General features: G+C 46.5%; 1 long non-coding RNA gene across 6 annotated transcripts in view; it reads right to left on the bottom strand.

Moving 5' to 3' along the window:
- Positions 1–1,224: 1,224 nt before the first annotated feature.
- The window catches only part of LOC147450750 (uncharacterized), a 96,640-nt gene continuing 84,229 nt past the window's right edge, over positions 1,225–13,635 (bottom strand). Inside the window, exons 2-7 of one of the 6 annotated variants that reach the window (XR_015189161.1) lie at positions 6,796–7,172; positions 6,594–6,686; positions 5,971–6,180; positions 5,690–5,885; positions 5,454–5,621; positions 1,225–1,588 (exon numbers count right to left, since the gene is read on the bottom strand). This is a non-coding gene — a long non-coding RNA (uncharacterized LOC147450750). The other 5 variants (XR_015189158.1, XR_015189163.1, XR_015189162.1 and 2 more) reach the window with 5 other exon arrangements.

Below are 13,635 nucleotides of genomic sequence, written 5' to 3' on the forward strand. Positions count from 1 at the left end.
GTGTATGACCCATCGGTAGCCATGTATAGCAATGATGTCATATTCAATGAGACAAAATGCACCAGTTCTCTCATAGAGACGTAGAAGGTTAGCTTTCAAGATAAGTGTGACGTTTTTATTTGCAGAGATAATATGGCACATGGGCAACAAAAGTATGCAAAGAGATGGGTCTCCTAGCTCTCTGGACAAGGGGGGTAGAGGCCAGCTCGAGTCCTGAAGTTACGAATTCCCCATTGGAAGCATATCACCTAAGCACAACGCTATCTCCCCCACATTGAATGGCATGTTATGGTGCTTCTGTTGCACCCATTTTCCTGCTTAATGATTTTTCGTCCTCACATGGGAGTGCTCTTCGCCGAATTTTATAACCTATGACCACAATGTGTGCCACTACACGAATTGCTTCATACACAAGTGTGGGCTGTTTGACCACATTTATGCACTCATTATTCTCCTTTGGCACTAATGTCAAGAGTGTGGGAGCCTTGGGCTGATTGTTTCAAGTATGGTGGGTTTGAAGTATTATGCTGCCAAATCGATCCAAGGCTTACAAGGTTCCCTAGAAAAAAGTTAAAAGATTCCCTATGGAAACAAATTGTATGAATAAGATGGTGTTTGTAAGGTTCAAAAAACTGTAAAAAGGAAATGCAAGCTCATCTAAGATCGGAGGAAATGTATGATTGAAAAAAATGCAGTGATCCAAGAACTACCGGCTTTTTTGAACCTATTAAGAGAGAATTGAGAGACAATCGTATTCAAGTTTTAAGCACTTAAGTACTTGAAATTATATGCCCTATATTGGATTCCCTGATGACAGTTCAAAGGGTCGGAGAGCTTTGGCAAAAAGCTGGGTAAGAGAGGTTAGTCAGAAAGCACAATCAGCCTGGATAGAATTGAGAAAATAAGTTTTAACTTCTTTAGTATGCATCAACAACCACATTTTTGCACGTATAATAGGATTGTGCCGACACTATGAACCCAGGCTTGTTTGCCAGATCCACAGATAGTTGCATCATTCTAGAATCAAGAAATAAAGCTGGTAAGTTTACAATCAAGTTCACGGCAAGGAACTTGATGCTCATGTGATGGCACTTTTCCTCATAGAATTCTTTTTTTATTTCCTTCACCATTTTTTTTTCTACAATGTAAGGTGCCGCTGGGAATCGAACCTGGGTCTTGGCCCACACAAACATCCACCAAACACTAGGTTAAGATCCCTTTGGCTCTTACAACATGACATAGAATTATTATTCAAAGCTGATACTCGGAAGTAGGAAGGACAAAGTAGAAGCCATGCCTCCTTTTGAGCAACTATGCACTCTTCTGACAGGTGTCTCACCTCCCTTTCCAATAACTATGTACTCATAACCGCGTAATAATATACAAAGCAAGAGGCAGTTCAAAGCTACACAAGCAAGGAGACACCTTAGAAGAGATGAAGTCTAAAATATACGCATCAGCATCTCTACAAGTTCGTTAGCACAGCGCAACACGGGTCATGGGGTAAACTTAATGGAAACACTTAATGCTAGTCTTCAGGTGAGCTCGACAAGTTTGCCTAAACATCTGGTTTACAATTTGGAGATACCTGCAAAGAATAAGAGCTTAATCAGAATTGGCTATGCATGACTTTAGTATATTCTTGCATAAAAGAAGAGATAGTTTTAAATGCAAATTGTTCAGAATAGACAACCATGAGCACAAAAGTACACTATGAAAGCAACAGCCTTTCCATGGTATGTACAGTTAATGAGACATCAGATCAAATGGGCTGGAACTTCTTCTAGGACTGAGCTTTCTTTCTTTCCCTTTTGTACCAGCCTCTTTCACAGTTTATCCCAGGAGAAAAATCGGGACTGATGTAGTTTAATTATGTCACGAAAGATGGGTAAAGAACAAACTTAAGTAGTGCTCCAAAACAAACTTTTCTCTGAAAACTTTTAAAAACCTTCATCTAGAAATTTCTAGAGAGTAACACCAACTCCTTTAGCTTTTCTCATCTTCACCTACAATCTAGAGGTAAATTTCAAAATTTTCAGATCGGATTGAACCAGGTTTTCAGTTGAGTAGCCTTTAATCTTTTTAAACAGTGAAGCCCACTAGCCTATATACATCACCCACTGGGCAATCAATCAATCAGACGAGGTGAAATTACAAATAAGAGGCTATGCCACCCTCAACCCTAGCTCACACCGTCATCCTTGTCAATCTTGGGTGATTTGTATGGGCTAGTTAGCCTATACACGTCACCCACTGTGCAAACAATCAATCAAACAAGGAGAAATTAAAAATAAGAGGCTAGGCCACCCTCAACCCTAGCTCATACCGTCATCCTTGTCAATCTTGGGTGATGTGTGTAGGCTAGTTAGCCTATACACGTCACCCACTGTGCAATCAATCAATCAAACAAGGAGAAATTAAAAATAAGAGGCTAGGCCACCCTCAATCCTAACTCACACCGTCATCGATGGGTGAGATCAAGGGCCCTTGTCAATCTTGGGTGCTGACATCAATCGAGCACTATACATCTTGTTGGAAAAAGCCATCTGGGGTATCCAATATACTTTGTCCACCCGGCATGTTTACATGTCAAAAGTAAAAGTAAACAGATATAGATCATGAAAGCATATCCGGGCAACATGCTTAAGGCAAGTAATCCTCAAAGCCTAGGTGGGGAGTTCAAACCTCAGATGCGCAAGAGAGGGGCATAGATGCCTGCGAAGTAATCCCGGTTAACCAAGATTGCATTTTGTAATCTTGGGTGCGAGGATTACTCTGCAGGCTGCCACCATTATCTTCGGTCCTCATTCATCTCACCATTAACCCTCCCCTCCCCTGCCCCTACCTGTGTGAGTTAGTGTTGTAGGTACCTAGCCACAAGGAAATTGATAAAACGATTAGAGTTGTATACTGAACAAAAATGGGGAAGAAGAGAGAAAGAGAGGGAGAAGAACAGTTTTAATGTTGTGAAAACAATTCTCAGACCTCAAAGATCTATGATCTATCCGAGAAGTCTTGTAATCAAGACATGATACTGGAAAAATCCATATCACACTCGGGTGATAGAAAAGTTTTTCCTATTTCGTCTACTTATGCACGCCCACATGCATGCACATACACGAGGAGAGAAGTTGTAACATTTTAGGTAAAGTTACAAGAGACCTCAAAAGATCTAAATCAGTTGTCTTGAACTCAAGACCTGTTACTCATGGGAACTGGGAACTCGGTGGTGCACTCATCTCAGATTTGATAATCTCATGTGGCACTGGGGATTTCGCTTCGGTCAGCCTGGAGATCATGGATACAAGTGGACTCTCCATGGACCTCCATCTATCATATGTACGCTCTGATCTACTATGATGATCCAGGCTAGGCCCATATCTGCACTCCATAAAGCATGGTAGAAGTGACCAACATGTCACATAGCCGCAACTTAGTGCGTGGCTCTTGAAACTGCACTTGTGAACATATAATGTCTAGTCCTCCTAATACTGCATATCCCCTCGTCAATCTCGCCTCTGCAACACCTCTCATAGAGAAAGTAGGTCCACTGAATACTACACCAAGCATAGCAACCAGGTACGGGGCAGGACGTATAATACGTTGAAGTTAATACATGTACTAAACATAAAAGCTTCAAGTTTTGCTGCTTTAAGCTTTGGGTGTGGGTAATGTTTCCATTTGTTTTCCAGGTTTTGTCCAGCCTCCAAGCTAGCTTGATACGCTTCTAAAGGGGCATTTAGAGGTTCGTAAACGTAATCAATCAAGATTGACCCCCTGGATTTGACTGAGGATGCCTCCATCCTTTCGGACAAAGATTTTGGTCCTCTTTTCCACAATCTCTTCAGTGCAATTTTCATCCATGAAGAAGTGTATGTAGCTGCCGCATTTTCCTCCAGCTTTGGGGGGGGTTTTGCGTCTAACCAAAGAGAGCCTCCTTGTACCTGCGTTTTGGGGTTATACGGCACAGTTTTAACAAGTACCTTCTCAGACTTGTGGCTAAGCCATTACAAGGCTGCAAAAATCGCTTCTCAAAAGCTTTTTTTTCTTGTGGTTTCAGCCTCCACACCTATCTACATGGCTACTTTTGTGACTTTACACTGACTTGATATTTTTGGAAGACAATGGACTCAATACACCGACAGAGACAAGGTGGTTCCATCTCACATTTTGCCCGTAGGGTTCTTACTAGAGGTTGTGTGAAAGGAAATGGTCAGATGCCCTCTATATCCTATTACCTATATTTCTCTTTCTCTTTCAAAGATGATGAGAGTTGTCCTACAAGCTTTATTGCATGATGGGGTGTAAAAATGGTATGAACCCGTTCAACTGATTTTGGAGCTATTTTTCCATGTTGGCTACCCAATTACTAAGTGGGCGGCCGAGCATATTCAAAAATGGTATGAACCTGTTGAAAACTTAATAAAAACTTACGAGCTGAAAACAATGCTTACAAAAACATATTAGGAGATAAAGAAGGAGAGAGCTTGAGCTCTTGCAAACACACACATTGTAGCAGGACTACAGTGTCACTTGCAGTAGACAGGTAGGTACAGTTGGTTTGGGGTTTACTCTGGGTGGACTCCCGTCCAGTAGTGACACGTGGCAGACGCAGGGAGTGATGGTCTAGTGGACCCCGTGGCCAATTCACCACCACCACAGTTTGGAGATAAGACATATCTGGCTGTCAAGGGATATTATGTTAGCCATTGGCTATTTTTTATGGTTGTATATATGCTCTGTTGGTTTTAGTCAAGGCATGCATTATAGACGTTCTATGAGTCTAGAGTGTTGAGTCTTGTGTTCAGTCTAGCACCGCACATCTGCACTCTCCCTGCACAGTTGGAGCCTCAACACCCCCATTGTTCTTGTGAGTCCTGGGCTTGGAGGTGAGTGTGCTGCCAACCAGAGTCTGTATTGGTTCCATGAGTTAGTCGAGCTCCATTGAGTTTGGAGTCTACTATTGTGTCTTTTGAGTTTGTTGTGTTCCATTGCTCTATAGTGTTTTCATTCTGTTGGAGTGACGTTTCTTGCACATTGCACTGAGAAGCACCCACAAGAGAGAGCACGACGTACTTTTCCTCCTACACACATGCACTTTTTTTTTGTAGATCTTGTTGATATAATTTACAACTGGGAGCCTTAAAGCAAGGAAAACCCAGAAACAGAAGAGATACAAAAAGCGTAGCACCATGAGGCTCCCAAGGCTAGAAACAATCAAAGTAGATCCTATAGACATCAAGAGTAGTGTCCCCAGCATCATAGGCAAAATGCAACGCTTGACCAAGCCACAATTTGAACTAGGGAAACGGGTCAACATCAGTGCCTTGAAACATCAAGAGGTTGCGATGGTGCCAAATGGCCCCAAATCTGACAACCAAAAAGGACCATAAACTGAGACTGCGTATGTGAAAAGTGCAGGAAGGAAAGCGGAGCCGAAGAGAAGCCAACACCTGTTGAATGAAGGATCTGGAGTAGCGACAGCCCCACAATAAGCATGGCACGATCTCCTCAGCTTCATGACATCTCAACACAACGAGAAGGCGCAATATGCTGCCAGCAGGTAGAGCTCCCACCAAGCAACGTCACAAGAAAATATGTTCCTTCTGAGGGAGATGACTCTGCCAAATGCTAGACAATGTTTGTTTCCACCATAAGGATGACTTGGAGAGAGACCACAATTGATTACCATGACAATCCACGCATCAGATTGCAAAAGGACATAAACGTTGCCGGCTGACATGCATTCCAGGTTGGTATCAGCAAGATTCCAATCAGAGCAGTGGGAGTTCATGTTCAAAGGAGGAATAGGTAAGAGATCAGCGAGCATCCTTCGAATCTCCCGCCAAGAGGAGAATAATGGAGTCCCAATCGAAACTGAGACGCTGCATCAGAGAACGAAACAACATGACCCATGTTGTCCACAACCTGATGTACCTAGCATATTCCTTTTTGAGAAAGAAAATACACCTGGCGAGGAGACCGTTGGACCAATGTCAAAGAGAAAGCCTTGCTCCAATGCAAGCTCTCCAATCAAAGGGAGTTTCCGAGAGAGGATTGATGTCCATGCCATTCCAACTACGAGGCGATAGCCTTCCAATCATCAACGAGAGACGAAGTGAAAGGACAGCCAGGAATGTGCCCTTCAAGCTTCCCAAAAATGACTTCCCAATATGTTGGCTGCCAATGACCAAAGGATGGCGTGACAATATGAGCACACAAAGGTGATACCATCAGTGTCTAGGGTTGTTGTTGTTTCACCAAGAATGGCAACAGCCCGAGACCCTTCCTATGAGGTGAGGTGCGCCAAAAATGCTCCAAAACACTAGACATGAGGGACTGCAAGTGCAACAGAGACCAAGATAACAAAAGTAAAACTGCACATAAGACGTGAGAATGCACTGGACAATCCTGAGACACACATGTAGGGGCCAAGTGGCCAATTTCCAATAACTTAACTTGGAATGTAGACGGTGGAGAACGCAATCCATTTTCTGTGTAGGTGGTGCATTCCAAGCAAGCGGATAAAACCATAGTAGCTTATGCCCATCACAATTCTTTAAAAGTCACATCTTGGATTTATGAAAATTAACCTTGAGGCCTGCCGCCAATGTTACAAATTGCTGACGAATCAAACCACTGAAGAACGGAGGCGACTTGCAGATCCCGACCGAAGAGCCTGAACCCTAGAAGCAGCAGAAGAAGTTGAAGTCCTCACCACCTTACAGATCCTCACCAAGTGGGTTTATTTTTTAAAGAAATTCCCGCCAACTTATTAGCGACTCCCATACTTACTTCATCGCGCATCGGGCGCGCTCCCGTCTTCACCGCTCTGTCTTACAGGGCATAAGCCATAAAGAACCCTAGACATGGCGTTCATGGATTCAGCAAAATATTTGCACTTTCTTCTCGACGAGCTTCAAGACATTCTTTTGCGGCATCCTCGGTAGAATCTTCCGATGCTGCAAAGTCTTCAACAATTTTTGAATTACATGTTACCCCCTTTGATGCCTCGAGTGGTACCTCCTCCTCCAGCACCAGAAAGTACGAGGGCTTCCAACCGGCAACCTTCCCAACCGTCTGTGTCGATCGGGGAAGTCTTCAAGAATATGGTGCAGCCATCTGACCCTGATCCAGTGAAACCGCCATTGCCCTTACCTCCCCCACCACCACTGCTACCAAGCTAAAATGGTTGGGAGCCCATATGAATACCCATGTGCAAACATTCTCTATGCATCAATGAGGTAATGACAAATATATTCTTGGATTCTTCATTATTGACTAAGATCATCCTCCAAAGCTACAATAAGGCAACTATAATAACTAACTATCAATAGTGACATCTCATATAGAAATATAGAGAAAATGACATCTAAATCCTCTGAGAAGACAATCCAATGAAAATCCACCCACATCAATGTGTTTATCCTTCTAACCTTTTTAAAACATAAAGTAATCGTTGGTTGCTTTAAGTTGCTATATTGTTCCATTGAGCTAGTTATTCTTTGATGCTCATTGGTTGGAAAATGACTTAGAGGTGATACATTTTTCTGCTCGTAGCATGGCCTAATTGTTGTCTGGAAAGCTTTCAAGACAGTTTTTTCATGTAGTTACATGACTTTTGTTTTTTTTTGGTTTAGGAGTCGGGTACGGCACTCCTGGCCGCTCTCCTCATACACCGAAAAAGTATACAAGAAGAATGACGAGGACTATGCACCCACAATCCTAAGGCAGACGCTTTTGTCACTAGTTTCCTCTGGAATACGAGAGGCCAGAGTTATCTACACTCTTAGGGCCATGACCATTCCCTTGAGGGACCCATTTCGCTAACTTGATATGGGCGTGACAGCGACCAAGTACCTCTCTTCAGAGGCCTAGGTACTGCGGGACTTGCTTCGATCTTCCCTTTGGAGTTGCCTCCTCTAGGTAACTTATCGCTCACCTCACTAAACTGCCTTTGTAACCCGACGGTTTTCCCCTAGGTGTAGTGCAGATAGTGTGTCATGCTCTCTACAGTGGGTGCTCCTCAGTGCAATGTGCGTGACAATCTCACTCAAAACACACTGAAAATAGGAAACAATAGACAACAACTGAGCTCACAGAGACACAACAGCAGCAGTAGACAACAACAAATGACTCGACTATCTCAAAGAATTGATACAGACTCTGGCGTGGCAGCACACTCAGCTTCAGCCCAGGACTCTCAGGTACAATGGGGTGTCGAGGCTCAAATGTGCAAGGATGGTGAATAAGTGCTCTGTGTATAGACTCAATACCCCAAGACGACGATGTTGGACCGTATATCTAGAAGGTGATCCGATGACCCAACGGCCCATAAATGTCAGCCACCTAAGCCAACCTCCACAGTGAGTGGTGGTGGTGACCTGGCCACGATGTCCACTAGACCACCGTCCGTATCTTGCCACGTGTCACTGCCCAGCCCAGAGAGTCCGTCCAGTGTGAACCAGACCAGACCAACTGTACTAACTGAGTGTCCTGTGAAGGTGACACTGTAGCCTGCTACAGGTTGCCCACCACAAGACCGCTCACCGTCTCCGTGAGAGGAATACTGAAAATGTAAAAGAGAAGTATTAGGTACCGCGTCCGTACATCTTTCATGAAGCAGGTTTTAGGCCCAACCATAACCTTACCTGTCTCAAAAGTGGAGTTAAAACACTGCACTGCTTGCAAACGCCTTAAGCCTTTGCATACGCCAGAACCCGGTATGATTGCATAGTCCAAGAATCCCTATCGGCAAAACAGAATTAGGCCCCACAGCAAAAAGATATGCTTGGTTTGGATCCATCGCATCTTTATCCTCCATAACCATACTGAGAGAAAAATGACCTGGTCCATACTTACAGATGAACCTTGCATCTTATTGCAACAACACTCTTCTCCAAAAGAGGGATGACCATAAGCCCGAGTAACGCCACAATTAAGGTTAAGCTCCATAATGATTGTAGAACAAAAATCATTAACAGCAACAGGATGACCGCGAGGTGAATGCTTGAAAGCCACAAGGAAAGACACAAAACTTGCTCTCCCCCTTTGTGTCGCTCTCCTGCTTCTGTGAACAAGGAAACAAAGCCAGAGGACCGCTTGATTTTTAAAATATAAGAAGGTCTGTCTCCTCAAGCTGAAGACAAGAGGTTACACACTGTGAAAGTACCCGGGGAGAGGGTGATGAGAAGCAGCAAGGGTTTTTCGGGCCATGTGTGGCAGGGGCGAGGGGTGGGTAGGGGTAGGGGGGCAAGAGCTATGGGCAGGGACAAGGTGGCACTAGGTAGGGGCGAGGACTGATGAGGGGGGACTAGGGGTGGGTAGGGGGCGAGGGCTGATGAGGGGGGGCGAGGGGTGGGTAGGGGCGAGGGTGAGTGGTAGGGGGTGGGTAGGGGCGAGGGGGGGCTGGTTAGGGATGAGGGCAAGGGAGGGGGTGAGTAGGGGCGAGGGGTGAGTAGGGGGTAGGGAGCAAGATGGGAGAAGATAGGGGCGAGGGGTGGGTAGGGGGGAGGGTGAGTGGTAGGGGGTGGGTAGGGGCGAGGGGGAGGGGGAAATTGGGTAGGGGCGAGGGGGAGGGGGAAATTGGGCAGGGCGCGAGGGGAAAATTGGGTAGGGGCGAGGGGGAGGGGGGAATTGGGTAGGGGCGAGGGCAAGGGAGGGGGTGGGCAGGGGCGAGGGGGGAATTGGGTAGGGGCGAGGGGGAGGGGGAAATTGGGTAGGACGAGGGGTGAGTAGGCAAGGACTAGGGGGAGAGAGTGGCGAGAGCTGGGCAAGGTGGCGAGGGTGAGTAGGCAGGGGCGAGGGGGAGAGAGGGGTGAGAGTTGGGCAGGGGGACGAGGGGGAGAGAGGGCTAGGGTGAGTAGGGGGGCGAGGAGTGGCGGGGAATGATGGAGCTCACCTGCAACTGCTCTCGGCCCAGCTTCACCTCCACCAGCCTGCAGTTGACCATTTAAGCTTCTTGCTACAGTCACACAGGCGATCATCATGCGGCCATGTGCCTACGGAAAGCAACAATTGCAGTTGCTGAACAACAGAATGCAGTAGCCGGCACCAATGGAGGAGGGCCTGCCCGCCAGGAGCCTACAGCAGCAGGGGACAGCATTAGTGCCTGCTCTCTTTTGTTTTGGTGACTCTCTTGTAGATAATGGGAACAACAATGTTCGGCGCTCTTGATGATCTCTTTGCCACAACTGTGAACCCTAAGGATGTGGGCATTCTGATTGTGTGTAGGGTCGAGGGGATAGGGGTAGATAGGGGCAAGTAAGGAGCACACAGCTATCATGAGCAAGACAACTATCATGATCTCGGAATTCATCTTGCACGACGGGCTCTGTGAAGGGAGTTTGCTAGACACAGAGGAGAGCTTTGTTCTGGTCGGAGAAGCAGACACCAAAGGGGTTGATGTTTGAGGGGGGGTGAACTCTTGTAGAGGAGATTTCTTATTGCTTCTATGCTTCTTCATAGGCTCAGGTGGCTCATTAGGTTTAGTTACTGTGGAAACATTTGAAGAGGGTGTACCTTCAGGCAAAGAGTGAATAGAGACTCCATAACAAGGCATAGATTTGGTAGCCTCCAACCACTCCAACAGATCTTCGACTGACCCTTCAGGTGTAGTAGACTGTTCTTGTTCAGGGTTGGTTTCCATCGACAAAGAAACTTGCTGCACCATTGGATCCATACCTCCTTCTAAGAGAATGGGTTGCATCGGGGAGCCAGAAGTATGTATCCACATTACGTCGTTTCCCCAATCATGAAGTGCTTTAGTGTGTCGCAGCCATGGTCTTCCAATGAGCAAAGGAAATCCGCCCTCAACCTGGGGAAGACGAACCACAACAAAATCCAAGTTAAAAGTAAAGTCTTGTACCTGAAGAGGCACATTGTCCACGATGCCCACTGGGTATACTGTCCGTTGGTCTCGGCCAATGTGAAGGGAGCAGGGCGAGTAGGCTGTAGACGTAGAGCTAACATAGTGAACTCGGGCATCAGGTTGATGCCAGATCCACCATCCACTATCACTCCCGAGAATTGCCGACCCAAAACGGACACTGTCAGGCGAGGGCTTCTATAATCAATGAGTGGAGCAGCGGGATTGGATATCATATAGGACTCTGACGGTTGCATTGGAAGGTGCCCACCACTAGGACCTGCTCCAGGGTAAAGTGACTGAATAACTGCAAGGGTGTCACTTCTGAGACTCGCATCTAGCCGCAACATGTCATAAGAGGGACACTTGTTGGAAAGTGTTCTTCAAGACTGTCTCTGCTGTAAGCTTTTCTTGTTCTACCAGTGGTTTTTCTGGTACCTTGATCTTTTGTAGATCTGAAACTGCTTCCAAAAAAGCTTCATCAATATCGGAGAGCAAAGATTTGGATTCCTTCATGGCACTAGGTGATGGCTTGTTAACATCTGCAGGCAGGGTATTCATTGGTGTGAGAATGTGTGGGGGAGTTGAACTTGCTGGAATGCTAAGACCGAGAGCGGCTCTCTGGGCCCGGGTGAGGACGCCCAATGGCTCCTCTGCCAAGTGCGGTGGCTTATTATGAGGGGTAACCACGTGGATAGAAGGGGGCGGTTGAGAAATGGTGCTCACTGCTATCAAATTGAGCTTGGGAAAGGCAAACTCATTCTGGCTTAGACTTGGGTTCAAAGCCGTGCATGCACGAAATCTAGGGCAATTCTTACTCTATTGATCCTTCGTTTCAAGGCAATGACGACAGGGAGGGGACCCTTCTGGCAAGGAGCATTTGCTTTGGTAATGCCCATATTCCCCGCATCTGTAGCACAAAATGGGCCGATTCAAAGGGCGAGTCGAAGGGCGAGGTGGTCCTTGCTCCTGGTGCATTGAGTTGGAGGTGGGAGGCATAGAAGCTTTGAGGTGATGAGGGAGCATGGGTATGATAAAAGCTCTGAGACGGAAAAGTACTTGGCATACGTTGCATAGGAGGGACTGTCAGCAAAGGGGGCATATGGTGTGGATGGCCACAGGGAGAAACCATGTTGGATGAAGGGGCTGGCCCTTGTTGAAGAGTAGGACCAAGACTTTGTTGTATTTGTCGCAATCCCTTGAGGTAGTAACAGCCTTTGTCCTCATGTCCAGATTTTTCACAGAAGTGGTAATAAACCCGAAGGGGGCATTCCTGTGGAGGGTGCCCTGGAGAGCGCATGATCTACACCAAACCGTAGCCTTAGTCTCTTGCTGACACTTGAGCTCTTCTAGCTCGCGCTTGATCTGTTCCAATGCCTAGTGATGTGGAGGCTTCTCTTGTCTAAGAGAGAAGGACCTATTCTCTTGAAGAGCTCGCTGTAACTTTAGGGCTTCCAGTTCCTTGCGTAAAGAAGTTAATGGACCAGCAGGACTTTCCGAAAACACAGAGGGGTTCTCTATGTGAGGGGAGTTGTTGAACAGCTTCCTAGCCCTCGCTATCCTAGTAGCAACTGCGATGAACTCCTCCAGAGTGGCGTCGGGTCGGAGACTCTTGGAGTTTTTGTTGAAAAGTTTTGGGAAGCGCCTTCTCTACCCACTTTTTAACCATAAATTCACCGGGTTGCTGGGAAAGCTTGGCAACCAGAGACTTGGTTTTCGTCATAAGTTCTACAAACGTCTCCTCTGGCTGGAGCACCATGTTGGCCCACTCATTCAAAACCTTATCCTGATAGTCACCTGGCCTGAATGCTGCACAGAACTGTTGTCTTAAGGCTGCCAAAATTGCAAAATGGTTCTATGCAAACTGGATGTACCATTTGTCTGCTAAGCCATCCAAGGTAGATGGAAAGAGAACCAAATAAGCATCCTCTCTATTAAGACCACGACCCCTACAGAGAGATACAAAGCTCCTTGCATGGTCGTCAGCATCTTCTGAAGAGAGTCCTTTGAAGGTGGGGAACTTGATGTTCACCTTGGCCAAAACACTTGCCAAAGCCTCCATAGCCCCTTGCTGAGCCTGTTGCTCAATAGCCTGCTGTAGCAAAATAGGAGAGAGCTTTACTGGAGAAGGTGATCCGGAAGATGTGGAACCTCATAAAGGAATGGGTGATGTATGTGGAGATATGGGTGATGAGATTGATGGACTTCTACTAGGTAACAAAGGTCGTCTTCTGTTATAGTACTTCAGAGGGCTCAGTAATGCGCTTTGACGCTCGACTGACCGCCTTGTATGTGTCATGCAGTGACAACCAATCCAACCAAGCTTTGGGCAAGAAGACCCTTAACTGTGGGTTGAACAACACAGGCCTAGACCAGGACAAGTAAGGATAGTGACTAGACCACCTGGTCGAGGACCAATGACTAGACCACCTAGCTGGACCAGGACGAGGAGGACTCGACCAGGGCGAGGAGGACTGGACCACGACTAGCAAGGACTAGACCAAGACCCGGACCCGCGACGAGGACGAGGACTGGTTGGACCAGGCGAGAGAGGACCAAACCAGCAGACTATCTACACAATGCAAGCAAGTGGGGGAAACTAGGTAACAACCAACTAGCTTCACGATTTGTATCTCAACAACGAGTGAGACTTCATTTGAGGTCCCACCGTGATCGCCAAAATGAGAGCACCTCTAGCACAGATAGTGTGTCGTGCTCTCTACAGTGGGTGCTCCTCAGTGCAATGTGCTTGACAATCTCACTCAAAA

The sequence above is a fragment of the Adiantum capillus-veneris genome, chromosome 9, assembly GCF_014529385.1.
Source record: "Adiantum capillus-veneris isolate H3 chromosome 9, ASM1452938v2, whole genome shotgun sequence".
NCBI classification, from domain to species: domain Eukaryota; kingdom Viridiplantae; phylum Streptophyta; class Polypodiopsida; order Polypodiales; family Pteridaceae; genus Adiantum; species Adiantum capillus-veneris.